The 25,902-nt window shown below is 41.8% G+C and overlaps 1 protein-coding gene and 1 pseudogene across 2 annotated transcripts in view; one reads left to right on the top strand and one right to left on the bottom strand.

Moving 5' to 3' along the window:
- Window positions 1-25,902, bottom strand: part of LOC308189794 (tRNA selenocysteine 1-associated protein 1-like) — a 216,967-nt gene that overhangs the window by 47,111 nt on the left and 143,954 nt on the right. The gene's annotated exons all lie outside the window — the stretch shown is intronic.
- Window positions 5,135-24,685, top strand: LOC308189463 (nuclear pore complex protein Nup153-like; annotated as a pseudogene). Its single transcript, XR_013956126.1, has 10 exons — window positions 5,135-5,345; window positions 7,370-7,618; window positions 8,822-8,961; window positions 9,044-9,169; window positions 11,356-11,466; window positions 11,604-11,642; window positions 11,743-11,796; window positions 21,581-21,673; window positions 22,313-22,463; window positions 24,002-24,685. The product of XR_013956126.1 is annotated as a nuclear pore complex protein Nup153-like (transcript).

The following is a 25,902-nucleotide window of genomic DNA, read 5'->3' as shown; positions in this document are numbered from 1 at the left end:
ACCTGCTGGTTTTCTTTTCCAAGAAGTAGTGGGGTTTTTCCTATCTCTTCACTGATGGGAAAGGCTGTAGGACAGTAGCTTGAGGGGCTACTAATGCTGTCATCAGTGAGCCGGGAAAAGGCAGGAGTCCGAAACGGTTAAAAGTACTTAAAAGGATACCAAAAGAGTAAACGGTACTTAAGCCGTGGATGTTTCTTTTTGCAGGGATGCTCTGGACCAACCGCTTCTTTCTAGCGCTACCTCAAAGTAACTTGCAGATAGAACTCACAGGGAAGGTTGATCAAATGGTGATGATCGCTGTCATTCTGCTGGACACGCAGATACTTGCCTTTCGTTTTGGCTCATTTTTAATACCAATTAACTTCAGTGCCTCGCGTTAATAGACACCGTTTGACTGCATCGGCAAATGTTTCTGAGTCGTGAGTGTCATTAAAGGCCTGCCACCCTATGGAAATCCTTCTAAATAGGAAAAATGGCATTTAAATAAATAAATAAAGCAGCGTTTGAACTTATGAGCAAACCTAGCGTAGCTGCCTTTGACGCTGATCTGGAGGAGAAAAATCACGTTATCACACTACTATGGTTGCCTTAATAGCTTTGGTGTACGTGAGGGAGGGAAGCATTATGTGATGTTTGCCTAGCTATTACATGGCCAATGCAGGAGGGGTTTTAGTCAGTTCCCTGAGCACGGATTGTTGCAGAAGTCGGTGATTTCACTGCCCAATGTCTGTTATTAAGGGCACGATTCACGTCCCGTTATCGTTTTTATTATTTATTTCTGTGTTTATTTTCTGGGGCGGCGATCTGTCACGATGCCCATCGTTCCCCTGCCGTAAGGTAGAATTTAGCGTGACGACCGCTTCCCGGACCAACGGGGCCACGAATCCGGCCTAAAACTCTGCTTGTGCGTTGGTTGTCGGCGTGGGGGCTGTTGGTTGTCGGTGCGGGGGTATCGGTTGTCGGTGCGGGGGTATCGGTTGTCGGTGCGGGGGTATCGGTTGTCGGTGCGGGGCTTTTCTGACGAGCACTGTGGGCTCGGGGCGCCGTCCCACGCCCGGCGCGGTGCTGCGGCACACCGGCGGTCGGCGCCACGGCGCGGGGAGGCTCTGGAGGTGACTCCTAGCCCCGTGCTTACGGTGGCCGGGCCGGGGTTCATTATGGCGGCCGGGTCCTGAGGGCGGGAGCGGGAGGGCGGCGGGACCGGGACGGGACCGGGGCGGGGCGAGGAACGGGAGCGGCAGCGGGAGGGGGGGGCGCGCGTTCCCGTGAGGGGAGGGGGCGCGCGAGGGAGGGAGGGGGAGGGTGTGAGAAACACTCCGTAGCCAAGAACTTGGGCTCAGGCGAGGAGCTCAGCGAAGCAGGAATTTATTCGCGATCGCAGTGGCGGGCGTCCCGTCCGTGCGAGGACTACCGCACACCAAATTTCCCTGGTGTATTGCCAAGCACTTCCCCGTGCAAGGGCTTACCATACACCGCATTTCCCGAGACTCTTCCTTTCTCTCCCTTAGCTCACGCTTCGGCCGTCTCCGGCCGCGCCCCTCGCGGAGCTGCGGAACCGCGGATCAGGACTCCACACTCGCTCCGTACAAAAGTACGTCTCAATCACACGGCACACAGAGTCTCACCCGACCCCCAAGGCAATACTTCCTATTTCTTACCTTGGTCTGTGCACAGAGTTACCGGATCAATTCTCAAAGCCGGAGTGCCTGCCTTCTTCCCTTCCCCACTCCTTCACGGATCCTGCCTCTTTCATCAGTCTCGGGCCCTCTGTCAGCTCTCCGCAGAACCGCCGCCGTCGATGCACAGGACCGCTGAAATCAGCGGGGCATGCCTTCCTGCTGCTGCGGCGGTGGGGCTCCCCAGTAGGCGACTGGCTCCCGGACGAGCCCCAAATTGTGAGAAACACTCCGTAGCCAAGAACTTGGGCTCAGGCGAGGAGCTCAGCGAAGCAGGAATTTATTCGCGATCGCAGTGGCGGGCGTCCCACGAGCAGGAGCGCCCCTGCTGGTTCCAAAACCCAGTTTATATACTTTTTGATGACGGGACCCTCCCCTGTTTCCCCACTGAGGGGGTGATCCAGGCTCACAATCTGTCCGATGCTTCCCAGACAATGCATGGCCTTCCGTTGCCGGCCTGTTAAATTTCAGATTTGACTTTTTTACTGGTTGAAGCGGTGATGTTTCTTCACTTACCTGACTTGACTCAACACCGTGATTTTCCCCGAATTGTTCTACGGAGTCTGGTTGTCTGCGTTTTACAAGGTCGCCTGCTAAGCGTTCTTATCGCTGCAAGCACACCTCAATACCCCATTCCTTACCTTTAAACAACGTAACTCTGCAAAAACAACATTTTTATTCCCACGAGGGGCAGGGCAGGCCCCGCGGCGCGTGGCGGCGGGGGGCGGGGGGGCCCCGTGACGGCACCGAACGCGGGGGGGGGGCGGTATGGCCTCGGGCGGCGCGACCGGTAGCGGCGCGACCGGCAGCGGCATGGCCGGCGGTGGCAGGGCCGGTGGCGGCGGGGCGCCGGGCGGCAGCCCAGGAGCCCGATCAGGAGGAGGAGGAGCAGGAGGAGGAGGAGGAGGAGGAGGAGGAGGAGGAGGAGGAGGAGGAGGGCGAGGAGGAGCGGCCGGCGGCAAGGTGAAGAGGCGGCGCCACCGTTTGGGCGCCGCGAAGCCCCCCTGTGCCAGGAGCAAGCGGGTGAGGAGCGGCCCCCCCACAGCGGGCCCTTCCCCCTCAGCCCACCAGTTACCCCCTTACTTACCCCCTTACCTTACCCGCCCCTTTATCCCCTTAGTTACCCCCTACCCACCTCCTTACCCCCTTAGTTACCCCCTCGACCGCTTAGTTACCCCCTTAGTTACCCCCTCAACGGCTTAGTTACCCCCTTAGTTACCCCCTCAGCCCCTTCCTAACCCCCTCAGTTACCCCCTCAGCCCCTTACTTACCCCCTTACCCCTCTACCCAGCCCATTACCCCCCTCCTCCCCCTCCCCTTCACCCCCAGCCCGCTGCCCTCAGGACCCCCAGTGCCACCCCCAGGGCTTTCCCCGCTCCCTGCACCCCTCCTCAGCCCATCATCAATTCTCTGAACGTTACCTGCCAGGCTTTGCTTCTCGTTTGTGCTGTAGGGTACAGCAGGTTGACGGCGAAAGCGGTCCGTCAATTCGGGGTGTGAAAATCCCCGTGCTGGAGGGGGGACGCGCCGAGATCCCTCCCAGCAGCTCTTTGCTAAGAAATGTCAGGACGCCCAGAGAGATGCTCTGGAGATGCCCTCTGCACGTTTGTTCAGCCAAAACCTCTCCGCTATTAAATGAGCAACGTAGCTGAGGGGATTGATTATCATATGCAAAACCAAGGGAGCGCTACGCATGGATAGCTGCTCAATTAGGTTTTTATCACTTGCAGAAATGCCAAGTCCCTTATACCATATATTGACAATCAATCTTGTCCATCTAAAGCTGGCCTGGAAGGGCAATGCAAACATTCCCCACGCTTACAGAGCAACCGTTGAAACCTCTGGCTTGAACAGTGCATTAATGTTGAAAGTGCCATAGCTTGCGTGTGCCGACACTGTGTAGCTAACTGATAAACCTTACACGTGGATTAAAAATAATCAGTGGAGATGGTTTTCTAACTTTTCCATTGTCTGTTATCTCTGCGTGTTTTCCAGTAGGTTTATTTAAAGAGTGTGCCAGAGCAAACACGTGCGTGGGGATATCTGGGGGATTCTGCACAGAGAATGGCTGCTGCACATCCAGCGCAGATCAAATTAACAGTAACTTATCGGGGAAGAATTTTAATGATTGATAAATAGACAAACTGATCGGTGTTACATGTGTGCATTTATTATAGCAGTTAGCTTTGTAACCAGACGAATCGTGCAAATGTTCATAACGTAAAAGGACGAGCTTTGAGCAGATAGCTTGCTTAGAGCATTTGTCAATTAATTTCAGTTTATTTTCAATATCATGTCCACTCTGCAGAAGGTTCTGTGGCTTAATGTTAATTGTCTCTCAGTGATGCAGTTGGGGAGGCACGAAAGCGACCGATGCGATTTTGTGAGGTTATACCTCTGGTTCTGATCCCTACCCCGCTGTTTTTCTCATCCTTCCCCCTACAACTTTAGTCGATAAGTCGATTCTTAGAAATACTTAAATAGATGTGTTTTGTGTGCTTGTGATCATAATTACAGCCCACCAAACCCTCTGTCTCTTACCATTAAGCTCTGAAGGTGCCTGGGCACTGTAGACAGTATAGTTAGCAGCTTGGAAGTTCCTGGGAACTAGTCCTGGATCTAATTTACTTTTTTTTTTTCCCCCTGCCTGCAGGAGGGATGATTAGCAGGATGCCTAGCTCATGATTGTCAGCTTTCTGGATATTAATTTTTATTATTAATTTTCATTATTAATTATATTCATTTATATTAATTTATCTTTTATTTAACCGTAGTTCCTGGGGATTTCGGTCAGGTGGGAATTCTCCGATCGTACCCGATGTATGCCGCAGAGTCAGTCTTCTACAAAATACAGCAACAGCTTTAGAAGGCTCTTGCAAGAGGAGGTGCTGGTGCTATAGCTATAGCTGTGTTTCTTCCAGGACATCTTCTGGGTTAGCCTGACTGTTGAGAGCAGAACTGTTTTTTGTGCGTATAGTCACTGCAATTCAGCATTACTAAAATTGAAAATATTTAGGTTCACTGATTTTAATGGGTAGTATGGTCCTGACTGTCGCAGTAGATAATTGCTGAACTTCTGGTTTAGTTGGTTTTCACGTGAGGGTGCGAAGAGGAAGAGTCCTGGAACAAGTCTGTAGGTCAGGAGCTGTTCAGGCGTAGAGTTTCCTGATAGCCTTGCAGATTGACGACCTGCTGGTGAATTTTGGCAGGTTTCAAAACTTTGAACCTTGCCAAGGTCACTTGGAAGTGCAGAAAGTGATAGGTAGCTGTAAATCAATCTTAGGTGAATTTTAGGTTTACCAGAAGTGTAGCGATCCTATGCCAGGGATCAACCTCGTCGTCGTCTTCTGAATATTTGCTGTATAATATCTGTCTTCAAGGTCCGTGGAAGGTGGTATCCCAGCATATGCTGTTGACTGTGTTTCTGTAATTAAACAACTGTTTTTTCTTTCAAGCAGGGAATAATTAGCAGAATGACAGAAACTGTGAAAAATATTGTACCGGGGTGGCTGCAGAAGTATTTCAATAAACGTGAGGAGGAGTGTGTAGACAGAAATGAATCTGCAAACCAGGAGGAGACTCCGGTAAACTATCACCACGATTATGCAGATGAAGATACCATAATCGATGAGAGATTCACGCCCGAACCAGCAAGAATTAGTAGACGAGGTATGTGAAAAATCATTTGGAATTCTGGCCATCTGTATTTATTCACAGATTTCTAGTTTTGAATCTGAATTTCAAAAGGAAATTGGAATGAGGGTTTTGACAGAATGAAAAAAAACAAACAAAAAAGTCAAAACAACTGTTTGTGAAACCGTCTTAGCTTTAAACTGTATACACAGTTACGAAGCATACATCTTATGCTCTTGGAAGGCATCAGTTAACTTTAGGTACTCTATTAGCCAGGTGCTAAATGCTGAAAATAAGTCATTTGCAAGTGTGCTGGGTTGCATTTTCCATCTTTTAAAAGATATGGAATGAAAATCTGTCTAATTGCCTAAGGCAATTAAAAAAATTAATTTGTTTTGCAGTCTTCGAAACAAAAGACTAGATGCTAGAATGGCAGAGGAAAATTCCGTCTCGTGTCCCGACTTTGTTTGTTTTGTTTTGTTTTTTTTTGTTTTGGGCTTTGATCAATTTAGTAAAGTTCCTTGTTAACTTGATGGTGAACTGGGGAACTTGTGCACGGACGTGGTTTATGAGATTATTATCCTTAAAATATTCAATAACTTTAAGGTCTACGCGGGGGGAAAGGGGTGTCTTTGAAAAGGTATTTTTGCATCTATTCTTATTTGAGTTTCTCTTAAATTAGCTGTTTTGGGGAAGTCAGCTTTAAATAAGTAAAGAAGTTTTGTCTGAGCGTGCGTAGGTAACCATAGATAATGTGGAAAGTCAGTTGCTTCTGTTGTTGGCAGAATCAAAAAACAATGAGGAAATATCTTTGCCTCCAATCTCATCTAATTGTAAACAAGGAGATTGATGGCTTTCTGTGTAGCTGTAGCTTGGGAATGAGTTTGGAGAAAAGAATAGAGAAGGTCTTCCTGACTGAGGAACACATGTTGGCTTTCCTATGTAACTGCGTGAAAGGAGCTTTCAGTAAGAACAGCTGCACTGCAAGCTTGCTAACTCCAGGAGATCAGGAGCAGGTGGACACCCTGGAACCTTTTGCAGCTTATGTTGCTGTCCGTGGGTGTTACTTACTATGCTTAAGAATAAGATTTTTTTTTTTAATTATTACTACATTTTGAAACCAATGTGTTTCTTCAGTTCTGAAGTATCAGTGTGCTGGAGCCTATATTGGGTGGCCTTCCGCCTGAAGAACTTTCTGTATCTCAAACGGTGCTGTCCTAAAAATCTGCTCATGGTTTGGAGAGCTAATTAGTGGTACTGCAGTGGTTATGAAGATTGAACTAACTAGTTTAAGCTTCAGTTCAAGTATCAAGAGGATAGTGGCTCAAAGTCATTTGAATTGCCCAGATTCCTGGGAGAGACAGTAGGCTTTCATCAGGCAAAATACCCATGAATAGTTCCATTCATTTAGCAAGATAGACTTCAAGGCCACCTATTCCAGGCCACTGGCATTGTTTGCAGACCCTTTGCTTCAAGAGGGAAAAATGCTCATCTGGTTACTTGGGTCAACATCCTTGTCCCTTGGGTCAAAATCCCAATAGTTAATGGGTAGGAGATGATGTTTTGCCTCTAACGTGAGCTGATATGGAAGAACTTGGGAAAAAAGTACTGCAAACGTTCATTTTCATGTCGTGTATTCAGATTAATATAACCTTTGTTCCAATATTATGGAAGCTGCAGTGTTATCTGTAATTTACCGTGTAATCTCAAATTTTGTAAAGCTTATTGCAAGCTGTACATGGGAGAAGGAGTATATATGTTTGATTTAGTGAACGGCCAAGTCAGCGTTAGAGCATTTGAGCACGGGGTCAGAATGTGGTGTTGTAAAACCTCATAGTTAACTACTTCTGGATGCAACATTAATACTGTGTATCGCAAGCAGTGTTGTTGTTGTAGCCAGACAGTTAGATGCAACCCTATCTGGGTGAGGAAGAAGTTAAATTTGGCTTCTCTCTTTTTGCCTTAGAACTTGGCAATAGCATGGCTGTCGATAGGAAACAGGTTTTGGCTTCTGTGAGCTTGTCTATAGCAAAGCTAATTATCTCCCTGTTCTTGTCTAGAACCATCCACAAGTAGATCAGCACTGAACTTCCCAGTTGTGTTAACAAGGCCCTCTCTTCATCGGAGCCATCTGAATTACACCGTGCTGGATTCTCCTGTCCCACCTTGTCAGCCCTCGACATCTTCTATATTTGGCATTGGCAGTCCTAGGCTGTCCTTCATAAAAGAAATAGAAGATTCTACCTCTGAAAAAGACGATGATAACATCTCAACAACCAGTGATTCCTCCTCTAGAGCATCTGCTGAAGGTGATTTTTGTGTTCTCTGTTTAATTGACTTTTTTTTTAATGTGAAGTACCTTGCGTTCTTTAATATTCCACATCACCTTAGTAAATAAAATAGGTGAATGTCAACTTTGGATGCGAGAATTAAATTGAATTTTTAGTGTTTTAGAAGTATATAATCCTATCACCTTTTTAATAGAAGCGTGCTTTGGAATACGTTTATGATACCCTGATGTTAGAAAGAGTCAGTGCTGAAATATACACATTCAGCTAGGTTATATGTAAATTTTGAACTGGGACGGTAGGAAATCAGGCTGACTTGCCGTAGCTTGACAACTAGGCTGATTATCTAGAAGGAAGAGTGACTCAGAATATCTAACAGACAGCTGGTTAAATGTGAATAAGTGCAGGTGACAAATAGGAACACGAGATGTTTTCCTGTGTTTCAGCAAGAGAAGATAAAGAAACTACTCTGACATAAGCTATAGGCTGTTTTTTGACCTTTCTTGGTAGAAGGCTTCAGCTGTCAATACTTTCATGTCTTTTGCCAAATTCATTGAGGAAAGCACACCATTTTAAAATAAAAAATAAGCATCGTGTCGATGTAGGTTGGTACCTAGGTCTTCTCGCTGAAAGGGCGAACAGCAGGTTTGCAGCTTTTTCTAGTCCCCCATATAGACAGGGACTGACGTGTGCTCAGCAGGTTTTCCAGAGATCTTTTGTACAGCTGAGAGTAGAGTTGCTGGGCTTTAGCAATATAACCTGAGTGCACTAGAACTTTCTGGTGTGTCTTCGTAAAACATACATGGGCAGAAGATCGTTAACTCTTAGAGCAGCCTTTGGGGAATCTTCCAGGTTTAAAACCTGTGCGATTATGATCTGTGCTGGCCTCCAGCCTTTTACCAACACAGAAAAAAGCTTTGTCTGTACAAATGCACTGATGTTTATGCGGTCCTCTTTTATCTTAGCCTGAAGGAAAAAAAAATCTGCATTGGAAGCACAGTATTAACTTGGTAAGTTTGCTGAAAACTACTTGCAGCTCTGTGAACAGTTTTCAAGTTTGTAGGTGATACTTGGTTTTCAGTCTGTACGTGAAGTTGATCTATTTAAAGAAGCTGAAGTCATGCTTATTTTTCTGTATTGAAGAACTTGAATTAGTGTGATCTTTATTGTTAAAGTTCTGTACGTACGAGAGGCATTTACATCTAGCATACGTCATTTTGGCAGATGTTGCAGTTTTAAAAAATACTTCATCGTCACTGCTCTGGCCCACAGAAGCTGAAAGAACTCATTCCCTCTCGCAGCATTCTGCAGCTAGCTCTAAGAAACCTGCATTCAGTTTATTTGTTTTTGGAGGACTGTGTCCTGTAAGTACTGCACAGTATTTCTTTTAATCAGTTTGAATGTGTACCTGTTTTTCTATCCACTTTTCATACTGTGTTTCCGTAGGTACGTGGAAGCACGTCTGTTTTTAAGCAAAACCAGCTTGGGTTTTCTCCATTTTACCCCGGCAAGACGGCCTATGCCGGTGGTGCAGCTGTAAGATCAAGGCAGCCAAAGACGGAACCTTATCAGGTATGAGAAAAGTAGTGTAGTGGGAAATAGTGATGGAAATAAAAAAAGCAGCACTGCCAAAGGAGCTTTGAGCAGGGAGCTGAATATGTGGTAACAGTTGCTCTTCTGCCCTCTTGGTCTACAAAAATAGACGTCTGAGATTGATTTCTGTTTAAATTCTTTTATAACAGTTTTTACCACAGGTAATACTTGTCAGAAAGAACAAGAATGGCAGTTTGGGCTAGTTGTTGGTAGTTGGGGTTTCCTCTGTTGTTAGGTCTTTCAAAAAATTCCATTTAAGTGCCATTGTCTGCCTCTGACTACATTACGTTAAAATAACTTGATGCAAAAAAACCAATGACAGCATAACTTTGAAAACTTGTGTTTATGGTAGCAAAAGCTACAGTAGTCAAACCTGGCTAATATTTATCTGTGGATCTTCTTTTCCAAGCATGCCTACATTCATGCTATGGATATGTTGTATAAACCTGCAGTCTTTGAAAATATCTAAAATCAACTTTGCTGATCCTTTGTTCTTCTGGTACACAGAGGCATGCAGGACTAAATGCAGTCTCAAGATAAGCAGTAACATGCTTTCTGTTTTGAACGATTCATATAGTTCTTGAAGAGAGTTATTTGCCCCCAAGAGTTCTTGGAAATAGCAAATAAAAAGTGCTGACAACTCTGATTAGCTAGAGCTGAATCGAAAAGGAAAGTCAAATCAGGTTTGGTAGGAATGTATTTAAATGAAAGTGACTTTTATCGATAAATCAAAAGGAATTTGAAGAAAATGAAAACGCGGGTTTGCTGGCTCTGTTCTGACAGTCCATTTGTGCAACGGAAAAAGGGCAGTACAAGTACCTCACTTACGGGAAACCTTGAAACCTTGTGGTGCAAAGCTGGGAACCCTCTTTGGTCGGCTATTTTTGTTTTTTACAATATTACTGCATTATGGTAAAAAGAGGAACCAAAATACTAGGCTTTTAAAGGAGAGAGTAGCTTGCAAGCTTCTTGCTGCTTGCTGTGAATGACAGCAAGGTACTAGAGAGTCCAGCGAAGGGCCACCAAGATGATCAAGGGACTGGGAGCACCTCTCCTCTGAGGAGAGGCAGGGACTGCTGGGCCTGTTTAGCATGGAGGAGAGGAGGTTCAGGGGGGATCTTATTGGTGTATATAAATACCTGAATGGATGGTGCAAAGAGCATAGAGAGCCATTGTGTTTTCAGCGGTGCCCAGTGCCAGGTCAAGAGGCAACAGGCACAAACTGAAACGTGAGGCTCTGTCTGAGCATCAGGAAATGCTTTTGCACTGTGCGGGTGATGGAGCCCTGGCACGGGTTGCCCGGAGAGGCTGTGGAGTCTCCCTCTTTGGAGGTCTTCAAGAGCTGACTTGACATGGTCCTGGGCAACCTGCTCGGGGTGGCCCTGCTTGAGCGGGGGGGTAGACCAGGCGATCTCTAGAGGTCACTTCCAACCTTAACCATTCTGTGGTTCTGTGAGTCTCACTTGTGTTTTTACATGCTGCGTGGTCTGCTTCCTGTCTTCACATCGTGTGATAAGCACAGTGTGGTTATATGAGGGGTTTAACCTGGGAAGAAAAAAAGTCACACCAAAGGAAGTTTTTGACTGATATTTGAAGTTGGGTGGTGCAAATAAACAGTTTACTTTTTCAGTGTAATGTTTAGATCTGTTACAGTTTAAATCAGATCTTTATCTTTTAAGACAAAGATTTGCAGCCAACTTTAATCTTGGGGGAAGGGAGGAAGCAAGAGAGAAGTAAAACTAGTTCCTGGTTATGATTGTATACACTGATTTTAAGATGGTACACTTAGACCATCGTGAAACTCTGAGGTCTGTGTTGTTACTGAAAATGCTTTCTGTACCACAAGCCTTTTCTTGAGTTCTGTTTCCCTGATTACTGCTTCGGAGGCCTTAGCAGTCCTAGCATCATCCGTCTTGACCTTTTACAAGTACGGAGTTCTTTTATTGCTCGTGCAACAAGCACGTGCAAGATGCACTGAGGCCCAAGGTAAACTTCATTAAACTCCGAATGTATTCTCTTCTTTATGGCTTGAACTCCCAGTGACTGCATGTTTCTCTGTCATCAGAATATATTGATTGTATCATCAGTGTAGCCTTGGGACATAAAATACATGCCTCCTTAGCTGAGAATTGACCATTGTAACACTTAAAATGCTAATTTTTCAGGCACAAAAGAGAGCGAAAGCTAGACAAGAAACTGTGCGGTCCCACGCTACCTTGAGTACCTCAGCATGGTGCATCTTGGAGGCAGTGGAGAAGCTGTCAACCGCTTTGTTGGTAAATAGCACTTCTTTTAATCTGTTTTTGCTTCATGTGTTTATAAAACTTAGTAAATGTGCCATCAAAGGATAAAGATAAAACTATTCTTCCTTACGTTGTGGCCGGTTTAATTTATTGCGCTATTTTTTCAACAGGATGCTAAAAGAATGACATCTCTTTTGCCGCTGTGTTGTGTAAGTTGACCATGAACCCCCACATTTTTGTTGCAGGGAACCCTCTCTCTCAGGAAAAAAAAATTGCCCTCTAATATTTATGCTTTGTTTTTTCCCTTAGCCTCCGGACATAGATAAAACGGATATTACTGACTTCCAGTCCAAACGAAGAAAGGTAAGAACCAATAATGTCTTAAGCTGAGGTAGATAACTTTTTCAATGCTTTATCACTATTAGAAAAATTTTCTCAAACCTCAGTGACAACATAGACATCAAATCAAGTTAATATTGGCATGTCTCCACAGTAGATGATGGGCTGTGAAGATTACTCAGGTTAAGAATTATATTATCTTTGTAAGTTGAGAGCAACAACTCTAGAACACACCAAGTCGTTTTATCTTGTCCCCCAACTTGGGGTGAAGCTGCATATTAAAATTCCTCTTGAGGCAAGTTTTCTCTTGAAGAAATGATCACAAATAGAAAAATACTGATTGAGTGGTCATATAGACTTTGTACAGACTTCCGTGTTCATTCGGGCACAGAAAACTAATTTTTGTGCTTTTTATCACCATTCAAAGTAAAGACGAGGAAAATCGTTAATTTCCGACGCTATAAATCTTACGCTCCTAAATTCCTATTTGGAGGTAGCACAGAACTGGTGATAATGCTGTGGTAAAGCATGATTTCCTTTCATTTTATTTAAAAAATGAAAACTAGTCATCTTTTTTTGATGACTTTAGTTAGGGGTATCCTTGGGCTTATTAAATTACAAAACCCTTAAATGACCACTTGAAGATCAGGTGACTGAAGGAAATAACAAGATGTGCAAACTTTTCATCTTCTGTTCTAATGAGCAAAGGGACAGTGTCTCAAGAAGTTTCTGTGCTAATTCCTTGATTGGATGGATGTATAATTAAGTTTACAATCACTTCAGAGTTTACAAACATCTCAGATTTCCTGGACCATCTTTTCACCATCTGCCAAATTACAAGGGCATGGAGAAGTGAAGTATATCATAAATATTATCCAAATAACTAAAACCAAATCTGGTGTGAATTCTCAGTTATATTATAGCAATACACCTGTGATAAGGCATTAAGAAAGATCTGCCAGATTTGCAAGAGAGAGCCTGAAATTGTCAGCCACTAAATGAATGTTGCACGCAGCTGTCAGTGGGTGAAAGGAGATAGATTGTCTATTCATAATACTAGAATTCATAATGTTGGCGGGAGAAGGGTAGCCCGTGATGAGAAGCAATTATTTGCTGAGGCAATTATTTGCTGAGGCAATTATTTGCTGAGAAGCAATTATTTGCTTGCGTGTTTTCCTGCTAAAGTGAACATGCGGTTGACGGAACACTTGTGCACTCAGGCTAAACTTCTGCAGTGGGTAGCAGTGATGTGGTATTTTTCTTATTTCAAGGAACTGTACCAGGCAGAATAGCTCTTGGTGTATTAAATGCCTAACTGGGGGAATTAATATTTTTCTTTTTTACCTTTAAAACCAGCAATGAACCGTCGTTCACTCGAAGTAGATTTGTGAACTTACATAAAACATGTTTTATTCAAGGTTTCAAACTGAATGTAATATTTTGTTAGAAAGATGTATTTTTATATACTTTATAGATAGTGTGAATCCTATTACTAAGAGCTGGGAGATACTGTGAAATTAAAGCTGCAGCGTAAACAAAAATTTCCTGTTGGTATTGATTTGAACAATAGCATGCTTCCTAAGACTGTATTTTCTGATCCTTAAGACCGCAGGCGGAGCCATCGGTAAATCTTGTAGCCTTTAGGGTTTGTTTTCTGTCTGACAGTTCAGTTAAGTCAGTTTTGCAGAACACGCAGTGGTCTGTGTTAAAAATTAACTCTGGTCTGTGAAAATGCTTTGAAAAGGGAAGTCAAACCCACTACTTGAAGTGCATCTAATGCACATGTAAAGCATTGGATCATATTTTAATGAATGAGATTATTGTAAGATTGACAAGTTGTTTTTTTTTTGAGTGTGTTCTATTGTTTGTGTAACTTTGAAGAGGGAAAATGTAGGGAATGTGAAGCCCAGAAGCCTGTATAATTAGTTGCTTAACACTTCGAATGTTAAATTAATGAATTAAGCTACTAAAAAAAAAAAATCACAGTGTGGGCAGAGGAAAAGATAGGAGCATATTCTAGGAACATGGGTTATTTTAATTATGGTAGCATGAATTATTTTGTCATGAAGCTAACTGCCAAATTTTGAAATGGCATTCAGTCAGACTTTGGCTACTTATATATAGCTTTATGGATTTCGTTACTGTTTTCTGGTGATTTCCCTCTACAAGTTGAACGGTCTTCAGAATTTTCAAATTGCGTTCTCTGAGTGCCAAGACCGATGGGGTGAGGTTTATAGTTCTGTAATTTGTTTTCATCAATAAATATTGGAATTAATTTGGGTGGACGTAAGGATAAATTGATTGCTGTTTCCCTTTCAAAGCTGGAATCCCAGAATGCATTCCAGCCTCCACCTGTTAAGAGACTTGTGACACCAACGGTAAACCGTCAACCGATGCGTTATACGCGGTATTCTGAACCATCACCGACTTCAACTACTCAGTCCAGCAAAATTTGCCAGAGAGTAGACACAAAGTACCAAGTGAGTACATTTTTGAGTCTTTATGTGCCTGTTTTTTTTTTCCAGTCTTGGAATGTTTCTCAAACCAATTGTTATCCCATCTTTGCAAAAAGTACTGATAGTATGTTTGAGGCGAGCTTTAAGGCAGTGGGAACCATTGTGAAATAGATTGAGCTTTTACGGATTTAATTCTGTTTTTGGAACACTCAGTGTCTTGTGGTTGTTTTCACGATGTCATGATGTGCTATTGAGTCATCCTGTTCTCAGTGAAAGAATATTAAAAGACAGAAATGTTTTCCTTTTATATTCTCATGTACACAAAGCTGTCACTGATGAAACATGCTCGTGTTCTGTGTAAACTATTCCAGGTGAGCTATGTGCTCCAAGTGAGAGTTCTGACAATGTGCTGAGTTATCGGTTTTGATTGCTTTGGAGTAAATGGAGTCTGATAAATTTTCCATAAAATTAAATGGGCATCTCTTTCTGCGAAAACATCTGTGTTTCCAGTATCAGTCTGAGTGTACAAATGACCACGTGTTAAGTGTATGGGCTTTTTAGGCTGGAAATCAAAGTGGACAGTAATACTGGTTGCTTATTGCTTTTAACTCTTTCAATCTCTGTATTGTTTAGCCAGCACAATCTCCATTTGGTTCTAAAGTTCTAAAATGAATGTAGCAGCAACTGCTTAGTTTTTAGGGGGGTAGAGTTTGTTTTTTTTTCTTGTTTGTTGATAAATGATAGAAAACAGAAAAGTATGTCCCTTTTACGGGACTGGTAAACACAAGTTTTGATGAAAACTCTCCCCCCCACACACACAATTTTTGTCATTTTGTTTAAAATAATTACTTTCTTTGTTAGAGGATTTGACAAATTTGATTTAGTGTTCTATCAGTTTGTCCTCAATGCTGAGTGAAGCAGTGATGCTTACTTTAGCCCCAAAATTTAACTGAACTGTACCCACAATGCTGAATTAGGGAACAACGTTAAGTAGGTGAGGTGTATTCAGTGCTATAAGATTAAAAATAAATAAATAAAATAAAAACCACAAAAAACCACATTAAGTGGTTGTTGGTACTTTGTGTATTCTGTACATATTCAGCTAAGTCTTGAACTAAACTTAACTTGCAGGGGATGAGAGAGAAGACTTTGCCTGCAGAACAGCGAGCAGAACCATCTGAAAGGTATGACATCTATTAATTTAAAACTTACTTGAAGGAAGAAAGAAATCTCCTTTTTCAGTACGGTCTGCATGCCTGTCTTTTTGGAAAGGTGGTGACAGTTCTCAGTAAAAGGAATTGGAAATCCAATGAAAATTTTGTATTTTGAGGGAGCTGCAAAGTCTGGATTGTGTTTGAAGATCAATATAACTTTGAGAAAATTGTTGTTTTTATGAAAGGAAGGAAGATGAGCAAGAATAAAACTACTGATACACCACTTTTTATCCCAAGTTTATCTTCTGAGTAGGATACGAAGATGGGAAACGAGGCACGTTATAATGCTGTATCCACAGAAAGGATCTTTGCTATTGAAGGCCTTATTTTTTCCTTCTACAGGAAATATGGCTCAGTTTGTAGTTTAACTAAATCTGTAGCGTTACAAATTTTGCTTTGACAAATATTTCATGGTTTATAACTCAGTTTACTTATAACAAAATAATTTGTCCCTCCTAATGTTCCCTAGGGGAAAAGCTATTAGTTTTAGCTATTTAATTGCTTGCAGTTTGAAAGCTCTGTCCTAATGGGATGATTCTTTCTGAAGTATTCTTTAGAAGGTGAAGTAGGGGAAGTGAGTTACGGTTCAGGAGGATGTTTATTGATGTGTTTTTTTCTTTATTTTTTAAGCAAAAACATGGAGGAAGGTTTATGATTTATTATTCTTAATACTCCTTTCATGATGAAGTTAATTGTCTGCTTTGAGTTCACATGAAGACCATGTGTTCTTTAGAATCATTTGAGGCCAAATGCTAACTCATCTCTAAAATAAAAAAAATCCAGCAGAATTAATTGAATTTCTTCTTGAGGAGACTGCTTTGTGTTACACTGCTTTCTTGGTTTAGGTCAAATGAGTTATCCTCCAGATAATATTGATGGCTTTTCCTTCTGGGCAAATGGTGTTTTGGGTAATAATGCTTGAGTTAAGAGACTTTGCACTCGGTTTTTAGGGGGTCGCTCTTTTCAAAGAACAGTAGCAGGGAATTTTGTTGACTCTATGCTCATCTGCCAAGCAATTCTTAGGTGACCATGGGCATTCTTTGGCTTGCAGAAAGAACTCAACACTTTGTTTTGGCATCTAAAAGTTGGACTTCACAACAACCACCTTTTTAGGGGTGGAAGCGACTGGCTTTAAGGTTCTGGTACAGGTGCAACCAGGTGCTGGGTTTTAATTATGTTTTTTTCAAACTGTTCTAAATTGTCTTTGCTAGAACTCCTTTCTACTTCTCCATTTAGGAAGGAGATACAGAAAACTCACACTGCTTTTGATTTCGTTCACAAAGTTTATTGCAGTGCCCTACCTTTTGTTTGTAGAGTAGGTAGTGGTGGTAGTGTTTTTTGTGATGCTGGTCTCTGTTGGGTGCCATGTTCTGGAGCAGGAGCACCACACTGATCTGCTGGCAAGAGTCCCTTTGGACAGTTGAGTTGGAATACTCAGTAAATCTCTGGCCCACCAATGCTATATATCTATGTGTGTGTGTGTGTGTGTGTATATATATTTTATATCCTGAGTCCAACTGTAGATTAGACTTGCTTGAAGGCTGACAACTGTCTTTGCCCCCTTGAAGCTCACAGGTGTTAACAGAAAGAGGAATATGGGCTGTTATGGGCAAGCGATAGTTGTCTGAATGAAGATCTGTTTTGATGTAAGACTTTTTTCAGAATTCTAATGGATTGACAGTTTGGATTAGAGAAAAGTCTGAGCATATGCCTTAGGGATCTGTCTTCCTCTATGCAGTTACAGTGCTAAGCAGGCTGTTGTCAAGTATTTGACAAGTTTAGACCAGTTCTCCTCCTCAGTATTGTGGGAGTTTGACCTGGTGTCTTCCAGTGCGATCTAATGCACTTTTGTACTGACTGACTGATTGGCTGCAAGATAAGCTTTGATGTCACAGTTTTTCCAGGCATACTTCATTTTCTTGCCATAGTACTTTTGTTAGAGTTATTCCCTATTCCACTTCTGGTTTGGGTTATTTTTTCCCCATTTGCTCTTGGATTAGGATATCTTTCTGGTTTTGAGCTAGGCTTTTTTAAGTACCAGAAAAATGCTTTTGTATGCCTTACAAAAGGGATCTGTATTCATGTCTGAAAAGACTTCTGGAATGTTGGCATACCCAAACACCTCTGCTGTTCCTGCTGATGGCCACATGAAAGTCAGAGCTGCTTCTGAAGCTTAGGCCATATTACCTTGCCACACAAGTCTAAGGCGTCCCTATTCTATCAGAGCTGTTGGCAGTGTTTCCCATGTGTATGTGTGCATATGTGCACTCTTTCTGTATTTTTGTGAGCTGTTCTTTTATATCCCTGCAAAAGATACACGTGCATCGCAGAATCAGAGAACCGGTCCTATTTAAAGGAAGCACTGGAAAATAACAATCTAAATCAGCTCTTCTATTTCAGGTCTTCTGGCTTAGTCATTGTTCCCATGTGAACGGTGCACTTATGTATGTCCTTTTCATTGCTGCTGTTAATAAAGTTTTTCCTATTTAGAACATCAAGTATTTACCAGCGTTTAGCAACTTGTGAGACAGCTTTAGTTTTTTTCTGATCAGCAGGTTTCAATTCTAGGACTAATAACAGCTCTAATATCTTGAAAAAACAATTTGGCTGGTAATTTTTTTTTCTCTTGTTTCCCCCAACTTCTGTACTGTCGTGTGCTAGCAATGTGACCAGCTACAAATTCAGTACTGCTGCGTCCAATGGTCTGTCTTCAGGAGTGAGTAGCGGAGGTGGCAAAATGAGAAGGGAAAGAGGAATACACTATTTATCAAGAGCTGTACAAGAACAGGTAAGTGACTCTTAAATTAATTGCTGTCACTGAGCTTACTGAAGTAACTAGCTAAGTGTGTCAGTTTTATTGCATCATAGTAAATTATAACAATACCGCTTTATTTTTGCATTGTTTTTGTTTTCTTGTGGGTTTCAGAGCAGGCTCCAATTGATTTCCTGTGTTTGAATACCTGAACTTTGCTTATATAATTGTGAAACTTTTAATTCTGTTACCTTGGAGATTCTTCAAACTATAACATTTCTCGTTAGCAATTGAATGAATGAGTCCTAAGAAGAGAAGTAATGTTTTGGTGAAGGTTTGTATAGTTTTTCTACAGGAATGATACTTGAAACGAGTGCCAAGTATAAAAAGAAAAAAAAAGCTTAATTTTTGGTTTCATATTTAAGTCATACAGAAAGATACAGGCCAAGAGTGTGAAAAAGAGTAGTAGAAGAGAGCATTCTCCATGTCTGCTAACGATGACTCAGTTTTTCATACTCACCAAACTCATTGTGAGAGAGTTTTTTTCTCATTTTAATAGGAAAAATCTATTCCATAAAACTATGACCATGAATATTCAGATTATTTTTTCTTTTATTGGATGTTATATAAGCTGCCTGTAAGTTAATTTCAGTATTTACGTTAACATTAAGTATTTAATTAATATTAAGTTAATATTAAGTATTTAAGTTAATTTAAGTTTCAAATCATTAAATGGGACTTCCGGATGATGCAATATAAAGAAATCGTATACACTGTTGTTTATTCCTGTAACACAAATAAAATAATGGTCCAAATATCAAAAGTTCCATAAACTTTTCAAATCAAAACTGTGAAACAGATGTAAGCTACAGGATGCACTGAATATCAGTAGTACCAACTTACATCCCTGCCTAGTCATTTCTAAGTAGATCATGATAGTACTGTACAAATTTTGGTCAGATTTTCTATGCCATTTAAAACATAACTCATCCAATCTTAGTAATCAAATAAAGTAAGTGGCAGGGATGAAAATTGAAGTTGTTAAGAGGCTGTTTTCTGATTTTTATATTTGCATCCTGATACATGGTATAGACTGTATTTACGAGAACACAATCTTCAGTGCTGCTAGTCTGACTTTCTTTGGTGCTTTTTGTGTTTAGTTTGGTTGTTGAACCTACCTGCTTCTTTAAACATTACCTTTTTCCACGTTCCCTGCTGTAGTGACTTTAGAAACTTTGGCAGCTATCCTGCCTAATTTTGCAAGAGGAACACTTTCTCACTTGTCTTGAGAGTGTACTCTTAATTGAAGCCATGCGAGGGTAGTTAGAAAGGATGATGCTTCTCCAGAGCTTTGATGACTAAAGTATAGAAAAGAAAGAAAAAAAATGTGATCTGTGCCTCTCTGTTCTGCACAGGTTTTGAGTTAACTTTCAGTGTTCTTGCTGTACAGTTGTTGAATAGAGTATAATGTGGAAGCAGGCCTGCCATAAATTAAAATGACGTGGTAGACAGAGGTGGGGAGATCGGGATTTCTTCTGGAAACTTGCTTTCTCTTAATTTGTATGGATTTTTGTTCTATTTAATTTTGTTAATAAATTGGGTGCGATGGGGTGAGAAAGTAGTATGTCTTGTATAAGAAAAATTAAAATTTGCAACTTTAGGAAGTGGAGGAACCAGTGCTACCGAAAATACCCCTACCCATCAGTGCTGCATCGCTGCCTCAGTTCAATTCTAGTTTCGTTGGTAGTAGCGCTGTCTCAGCGTCACCGAGCGCTGTTTCAACAGCAGCAATGAGCACGGCAACTCCAGCAGCTGCGACGGGCATGGCAAATCCATCAGAGGTGGAGGGCATGACAGATCCATCAGAGGTGGAGGGCATGACAGATCCATCAGAGGTGGAGGACTTGACAGATCTATCAGAGGAGGAGGTGGAGGACATGATATATACAACGGCGACGTCGGGCATAACGTGTTCAACAGTGCCCTCAGGCTTGACATATCCAATAATGGCGGCGGGCATGCCATATCTACTGAAGACAAAGGACAAGGCAAAGTCAACAGTGGCAACGACAAGCGTGGCAAATTCAACGGAGGCGGCAGGCATGGCAGATGCAACAGCGACGGCGGCGGGCAAGGTAAATCTTTATGCTATAAATAATGTTTACAATGAGTATACTGCTTTATTGCGAGTTGACTTTTTCTGTGGTGCTCGTGAAACTAACAAATATTAGTTTCTACGCAGCTGAATGAATTGGGGTTGTATGCCAGTTTGGGGAAAAGGCATAAATGTTTTGATTCTGCTTCTCTCAGTCTTAGAGCCTGCCAACTCCCATTTAACGTGATTGTATAACTGCTTCAAATGCTGTGGAAGTCTGCGGGGGAAGGGGGGTGTGGACTTTATGCCAAGTTATTTATAGTGGTTTTGGCAGGGGTAGAGTTAATTTTCTTCGTAGTAGATGATGCTAGATGATGCTGTGTTGCAGATTTGTGAGCAAAACAGTGTTGGTAAGGCACTGGTTGTTTTAGCTGTTGCTGAGCAGTGCTTACACAGTGACAAGTCCTTTTCTGTGTCTCACGCTGCCCTGCCAGCGAGGAGGTCGGGGATGCACAAGAGGCTGGGAGGGCACTCAGCCAGGACAGCGGAGCCCAGAGGACCGAAGGCATATTCCACACCATTTAGCATCGTGCTCAGCAATAAATGCTGGGGGAAAGAAGGGGAAGGAGTGGGGAGTATGTACAGGGTTATGGCATTTGTCTTTCCAGGTAGCCATTACATGCGATGAGTCATTAATGCTACCTCAAATTTAACAACTTTACTTCTTTACTTCCAGTTCTTTTCCCTGTTCCATTTGGAGGGAGTGAGCGAGTGGCTGTGTGGTGCTTAGTTGCCTGCAATGGTTAAACCACAACTTTATTTAAGTTATTAAATTAGAGGTAACGTGGTCATATAAGCCTCACATAGAATGAGCCTAGGGTGCAATAATTGGCATATTATTGCAATAAAATAAACATTAATCTGTTCCAGAGTACTTGAAATATTTTTTGTACGGTTTGAAGTAGACAGCTGCTTTAACATGTTGAGGTGTTTGCTGAAGTTCTTGGAGTATCATTGGGCTGAGTTTGCCATTCTTCAGCTTCCTGGCTTGCTTTTCCGTGCATTTAGACCTAAGTAGCATCTCCAGCTTTTCCTCTCAGTTTCTGGAATTTGGTTTTGAAGATATTGTCCTATACCCACTTGGAAACTTCCCTGTGTTTTATTATTACTTTTATCTGCAAAATAACTCAAACATCAGGTTTTTCGACGTCACTGCGGGACTTCTGTTGGGTAGTGAATTCAGGTAGTTGTTGCTCTTAAATATAAACCTTTAATTCTTTTGAAAATACAGATACAACCAACAAGTACTGTTAGCAGTCCTGAGTTCGCGTTTTCATCTCCAGTTGTGAAATCTACTGAGGCAGAAGTGCTACCTACGTCTTCTGTAAGTAAAATAATAAAGGAGCTTGACTTTTTTTCTTAGGCATTTAGTAGGCTGTTGCAGAACACTAAAGCAGAATCTGCCTTGATGGAGAAAAGTATGTAGGCTTCTGGCTTATAATTTGTCATTCAGCATGCGTGCTACAAATGTGAAGAGCAGCTTTCAGATTTGGTTTTGTGTGTGCATTCGATTGAAGTTCCTGTGGCTTGAGAATCTGAAAAACCTCTCTTGTTCATAGCAGATTGGGTTTACATTTAGTGTTCCCGTTGTAAAATCGGCAGAACTTTCTGGACCCAGTGGTACTCCAGTGACGCCCTTTCTTACCCTAGGTAACTGAAACTTTAGCACTTCAGATCTGAAGTGCTGATTTTCCTTTTTTTCTTTATTAAATCTTCAATCTGTCCTGTCTGCGCATGCTAGCAATTCCAGGCAGTGTTGGACTTCTGCAGTATTTTTCCAGTGACAGATCTGCTTTTATAATTTTTGTTTTGTTTTGTTGCTTTTTGTTTTGCTTGTAATCATAAAGCATTGCAAAGTAAGTAGAATTTGTGAAGATTCTTATGTGAGAAGCATGAAAGCTGGAAATTCTTGTTTCTAACAAAAGTGAGTATAATCTGCTCTAACTAGGTCACATTGTGAAAGCTGTTTTTGTTTTCTTTTGTTTCAAAAGACACCACCACCTCAACCAACATCAACACACAGAAAGAGGAGGTCAAAGATTTTGCTGGTGGTCCCTTCACCACTGCCCACGTATTAAAGGAAGGAAGCGTCTTAGACGTTCTAAAAAATCCTGGTGAGATAATGAACTCCTTTTAAAAAGATGCTGCAAAAAATACGCTAGCATTTTTTATTAAAAAAAAAACCAACACACGACTTATGGTTAATAGAGTATCTGCTATAAATATGAATGTAGGAGAGCATTACATTAAGCGCTGCGTTTGTTAGGGTGCATCTGCCCCCTTCTATTCTAAGTGGTGTTTGTTGCTGGAAGTAAAACTGCAAGATGAAAAGCAGATGGGTTGCATCTCCTTTACGTGTTAGGATGTAATTGTAAATGAGGTACTAAGAGAATTAGCCAGATAATCGGTGTTTCATTTTAAGTAAATACAATTTGTGGAATTGAAAAGGAAATGTTTGTAAAACTCAACACTCCTGTCCCACCTTCAGCCCAGGTGAAGAAAGAATAGGAAAGAGCTTCAGTTCCAAATACATGGCGAAAGCTGCGAATCTTTGGGCCTTAGCTTACAATGGCTCCTGTGGATTAAAATTTAAACTGCAAACAGAAGTGGAGTGTTTTACGTTAAAAACCCTTTTCTGAATTTGGTTTTTAAGCAATTGCAATTGTTTTCAACAGTTTCATAAAGTGTGTCTGTGGAAAAGATATCTTTTAAGAAAAAGGGCTTTATTGAATTTGATCTTTTCCCAAAAGTCTTCTTCTAACTTACATACTTGTTAAGAAGGCAGCACATTTCTCTACTGGAAAGAGCTAAGTGAGAGAAAATACATTGTGCATTTTGTTTAAGGAAAGACCTCTGAGTGAAGTGACATTCACATTCTTTATCGGTTTCAAAGAAGCAAAATCTAAATCCACATTGTTCAAAGACTTCATTTTTGACTAAAAAAAAACCAACAAACAAACCACAAAACAACTATGTTCAAGGTAGATTTACAAGCAACTTGAGCTGCTGTTTAAGATGCATTTCCTTTAGTCTTTCTGTATTAGTAGCTTGTCTTTTCTGTTAAAATTGCCACCTTTTAAATAAGGAGTTGTCCTGTGTCCGATGCATTTTGAAAAAGATTATAGAAAATTAGACAGTTGTTCAATTGTCTTGAGTTTTTATTATTTAATTAATATTCAGCATCTGTGGGAAAATACCGTATGGATTGCTGCTCCGAGGACAAACTTCTGTACAGTTACTGGAGTAGATCTGAGTCATCTGCTACGGAAGGAGGAGCTTTAGAAATTTGATTCGATTGGGCATCGCGTCTTAATCAAATTGTATTATTTCCCTTCCACGTTGGACTGTCAGATTTCAGTCAGCTACTGTCTGTTTGTACTTGTATCGACCAGTGAAAATGTTGATTTAAAGCTTGCTTGGAAACAAAGAGTTAAATGAAGCTTTAACGAAATGTTCTGTTGTGACCCAGTGCAGCAGATGAAATTTCATCCGTTTCGATAAGATTTCTGGGGACTTCCTGTTGCGCTCGGTCTGAATGTCTAGTTGTAACCATTGGCACCTGAGTTGAAATTTTTGCCCTCTAGTAAAGTCACTTAGTTACACGTAGTGAGGTGCTGCGCTAACAGGAAGACTTTTTTTTCTTGCTTCCTAGACTTTGGATTGTTGAAAACACGCTCTTCTACGTCTGCACAACCTACAACAAGCACAGTGGTTTATACTAGGCCCGCAATAACAACTTTTTCTGCAGGTAAAGAGACTTCTAAACAAGCATCGTACTGGCAATCTGATACATGTGACCCTTTTCTGCAAAACAAAGACATAAAGGACAAATGTGTAACTTGTCAAGCTACTAAAGCCTCAACAGTTGAGAGTATGAAACAGACAGTAAGTTCAAGTCAATGCGACACCTCAAAGCCAGCAGCGCCCCCAGCAGGGATGCTGGGCTTTGGAGACAAATTCAAAACAGTACCTGGAACGTGGGATTGTGATACATGTCTTGTCCAAAACAAACCGGAAGCTACAAAATGTATAGCATGTGAGACACCAAAACCTGGAACGGGAGTAATGCCTGCTCTGACATGACCAGTGGTCACAGACAGCTCGGTGACAGTGACATCCTCCTCGAGCAGCACTGACACAACAGCCACTCTGGGCTTTGGAGACAAATTTAAGAAGGCGAAAGGCTCTTGGGACTGTGGAATATGCCTTGTACCAAATAAGACGGAAGATAACAAATGTGTAGCCTGTCAGTCTGAGAAACCAGGTATGGTCCTTTTTTTCCTGTTGTTTCCATCCTAGCCTCTGTGAATCTTGTACAGAATAAAAGTACGTTGCATATATGGAATATTTTAAGCAACACGATTCCCAGGTACGGTTGATGGGTTAGCGGCTGTCTGCAGGATTGGTTTACAGGCACTTCAGAGGTCTCAGCCCAGGTTCCAGCCTGTCGCATAAATCGAACTGATTGTGAAATGTATTAGTACGGAGCTGGATCAATGCAGATACCCCCGGCTTTGCAGCTGGTGAGGGAAGATGGCTGAAGTGGGTGACTTAATTTAAAAACAACATAGTGATTTTTCACTGGCGAAAATGAGAACTCCATAGAAAGAGTTAAAAATGACTGCGTTTTTCTCTTTCAAAAAATAAGTAAAAAAAATTACAGAATGTGGCCAAAATGCCTCTACTCACCGTTTGTATGTAATTGAGGGGAGATGTGAAGCCAGATTTCAAGACAGTGTAGTCTTAACTAGTCTTAAGCTAAAGCAGAGAGATGCCTATGAAGGTCAGTGGTAGGCTTCAAGAAAGCGAGTGACCCGCTGGGTAACTTCTTCAGGGCAGTACTGGGTTGTTTCCCATTGTGTGTGACCGTAATTGATTTTGAGCGTGGTTGTATTGTTTTTAAAATACGATTCTAATTCTAACTTTGACTCTAAATGTCATTTAACATGCCATTACATCGAAAAACACCTCTGCAAATATATCGTGGAAGAAACAAATTAAGATGGACTAGACCGGGCTTTTGTAATCATCCTGTGCGGTAAGACTGAAATTTCCTGAGGTAAGATAATGGATTTCAGACAGAGTTGATTCTCTTGGACTTCCAACCTCTGAGCGGTCAGTCGGCATCTTTGTCTGAGGCTCTTGCCATTGCAAGGAGGAATTTTGGAAATGAGGGCTTTACTGTGACCATGGTGCAGTGAATTGCACGGTTACGTTGCACTTGTCAAGAGGAAGAGCGATGCAAGTAATCCTAGGATAAAAGTTTTCTGCGTGTGCTGTGGAAGGGAAGAGGCATTCTTGTCTTTCCGGTTTTGAATTTGAAGCGTTATCTTCTGCTTCTCTCTTAAAAGGCACCTTTTTTTTAAAAGGCACCTGTCAGGCCTCTTTATGGAGGTTACACTGTCGTCAACAGCAGCAGAAGCTTGTGTGCTGAACAGAGTTGTGTGTTGTTTGGAAGCTTTGAGTTCCACTCTGGTTTTTTTGTTTGTTTGTTTGTTTCTTTGTGGGTTTTTGGTGGCTTTTATTTTTTTCAGGGGCGGGGGGGGGAGTTGC

The sequence above is a fragment of the Anser brachyrhynchus genome (assembly GCF_964034855.1).
Source record: "Anser brachyrhynchus genome assembly, chromosome: 2".
Taxonomy (NCBI): Eukaryota; Metazoa; Chordata; class Aves; order Anseriformes; family Anatidae; genus Anser; species Anser brachyrhynchus.
The sequence above is the reverse complement of the archived record's forward strand: the minus strand, read 5'-3'. Positions and strand labels throughout refer to the sequence as shown.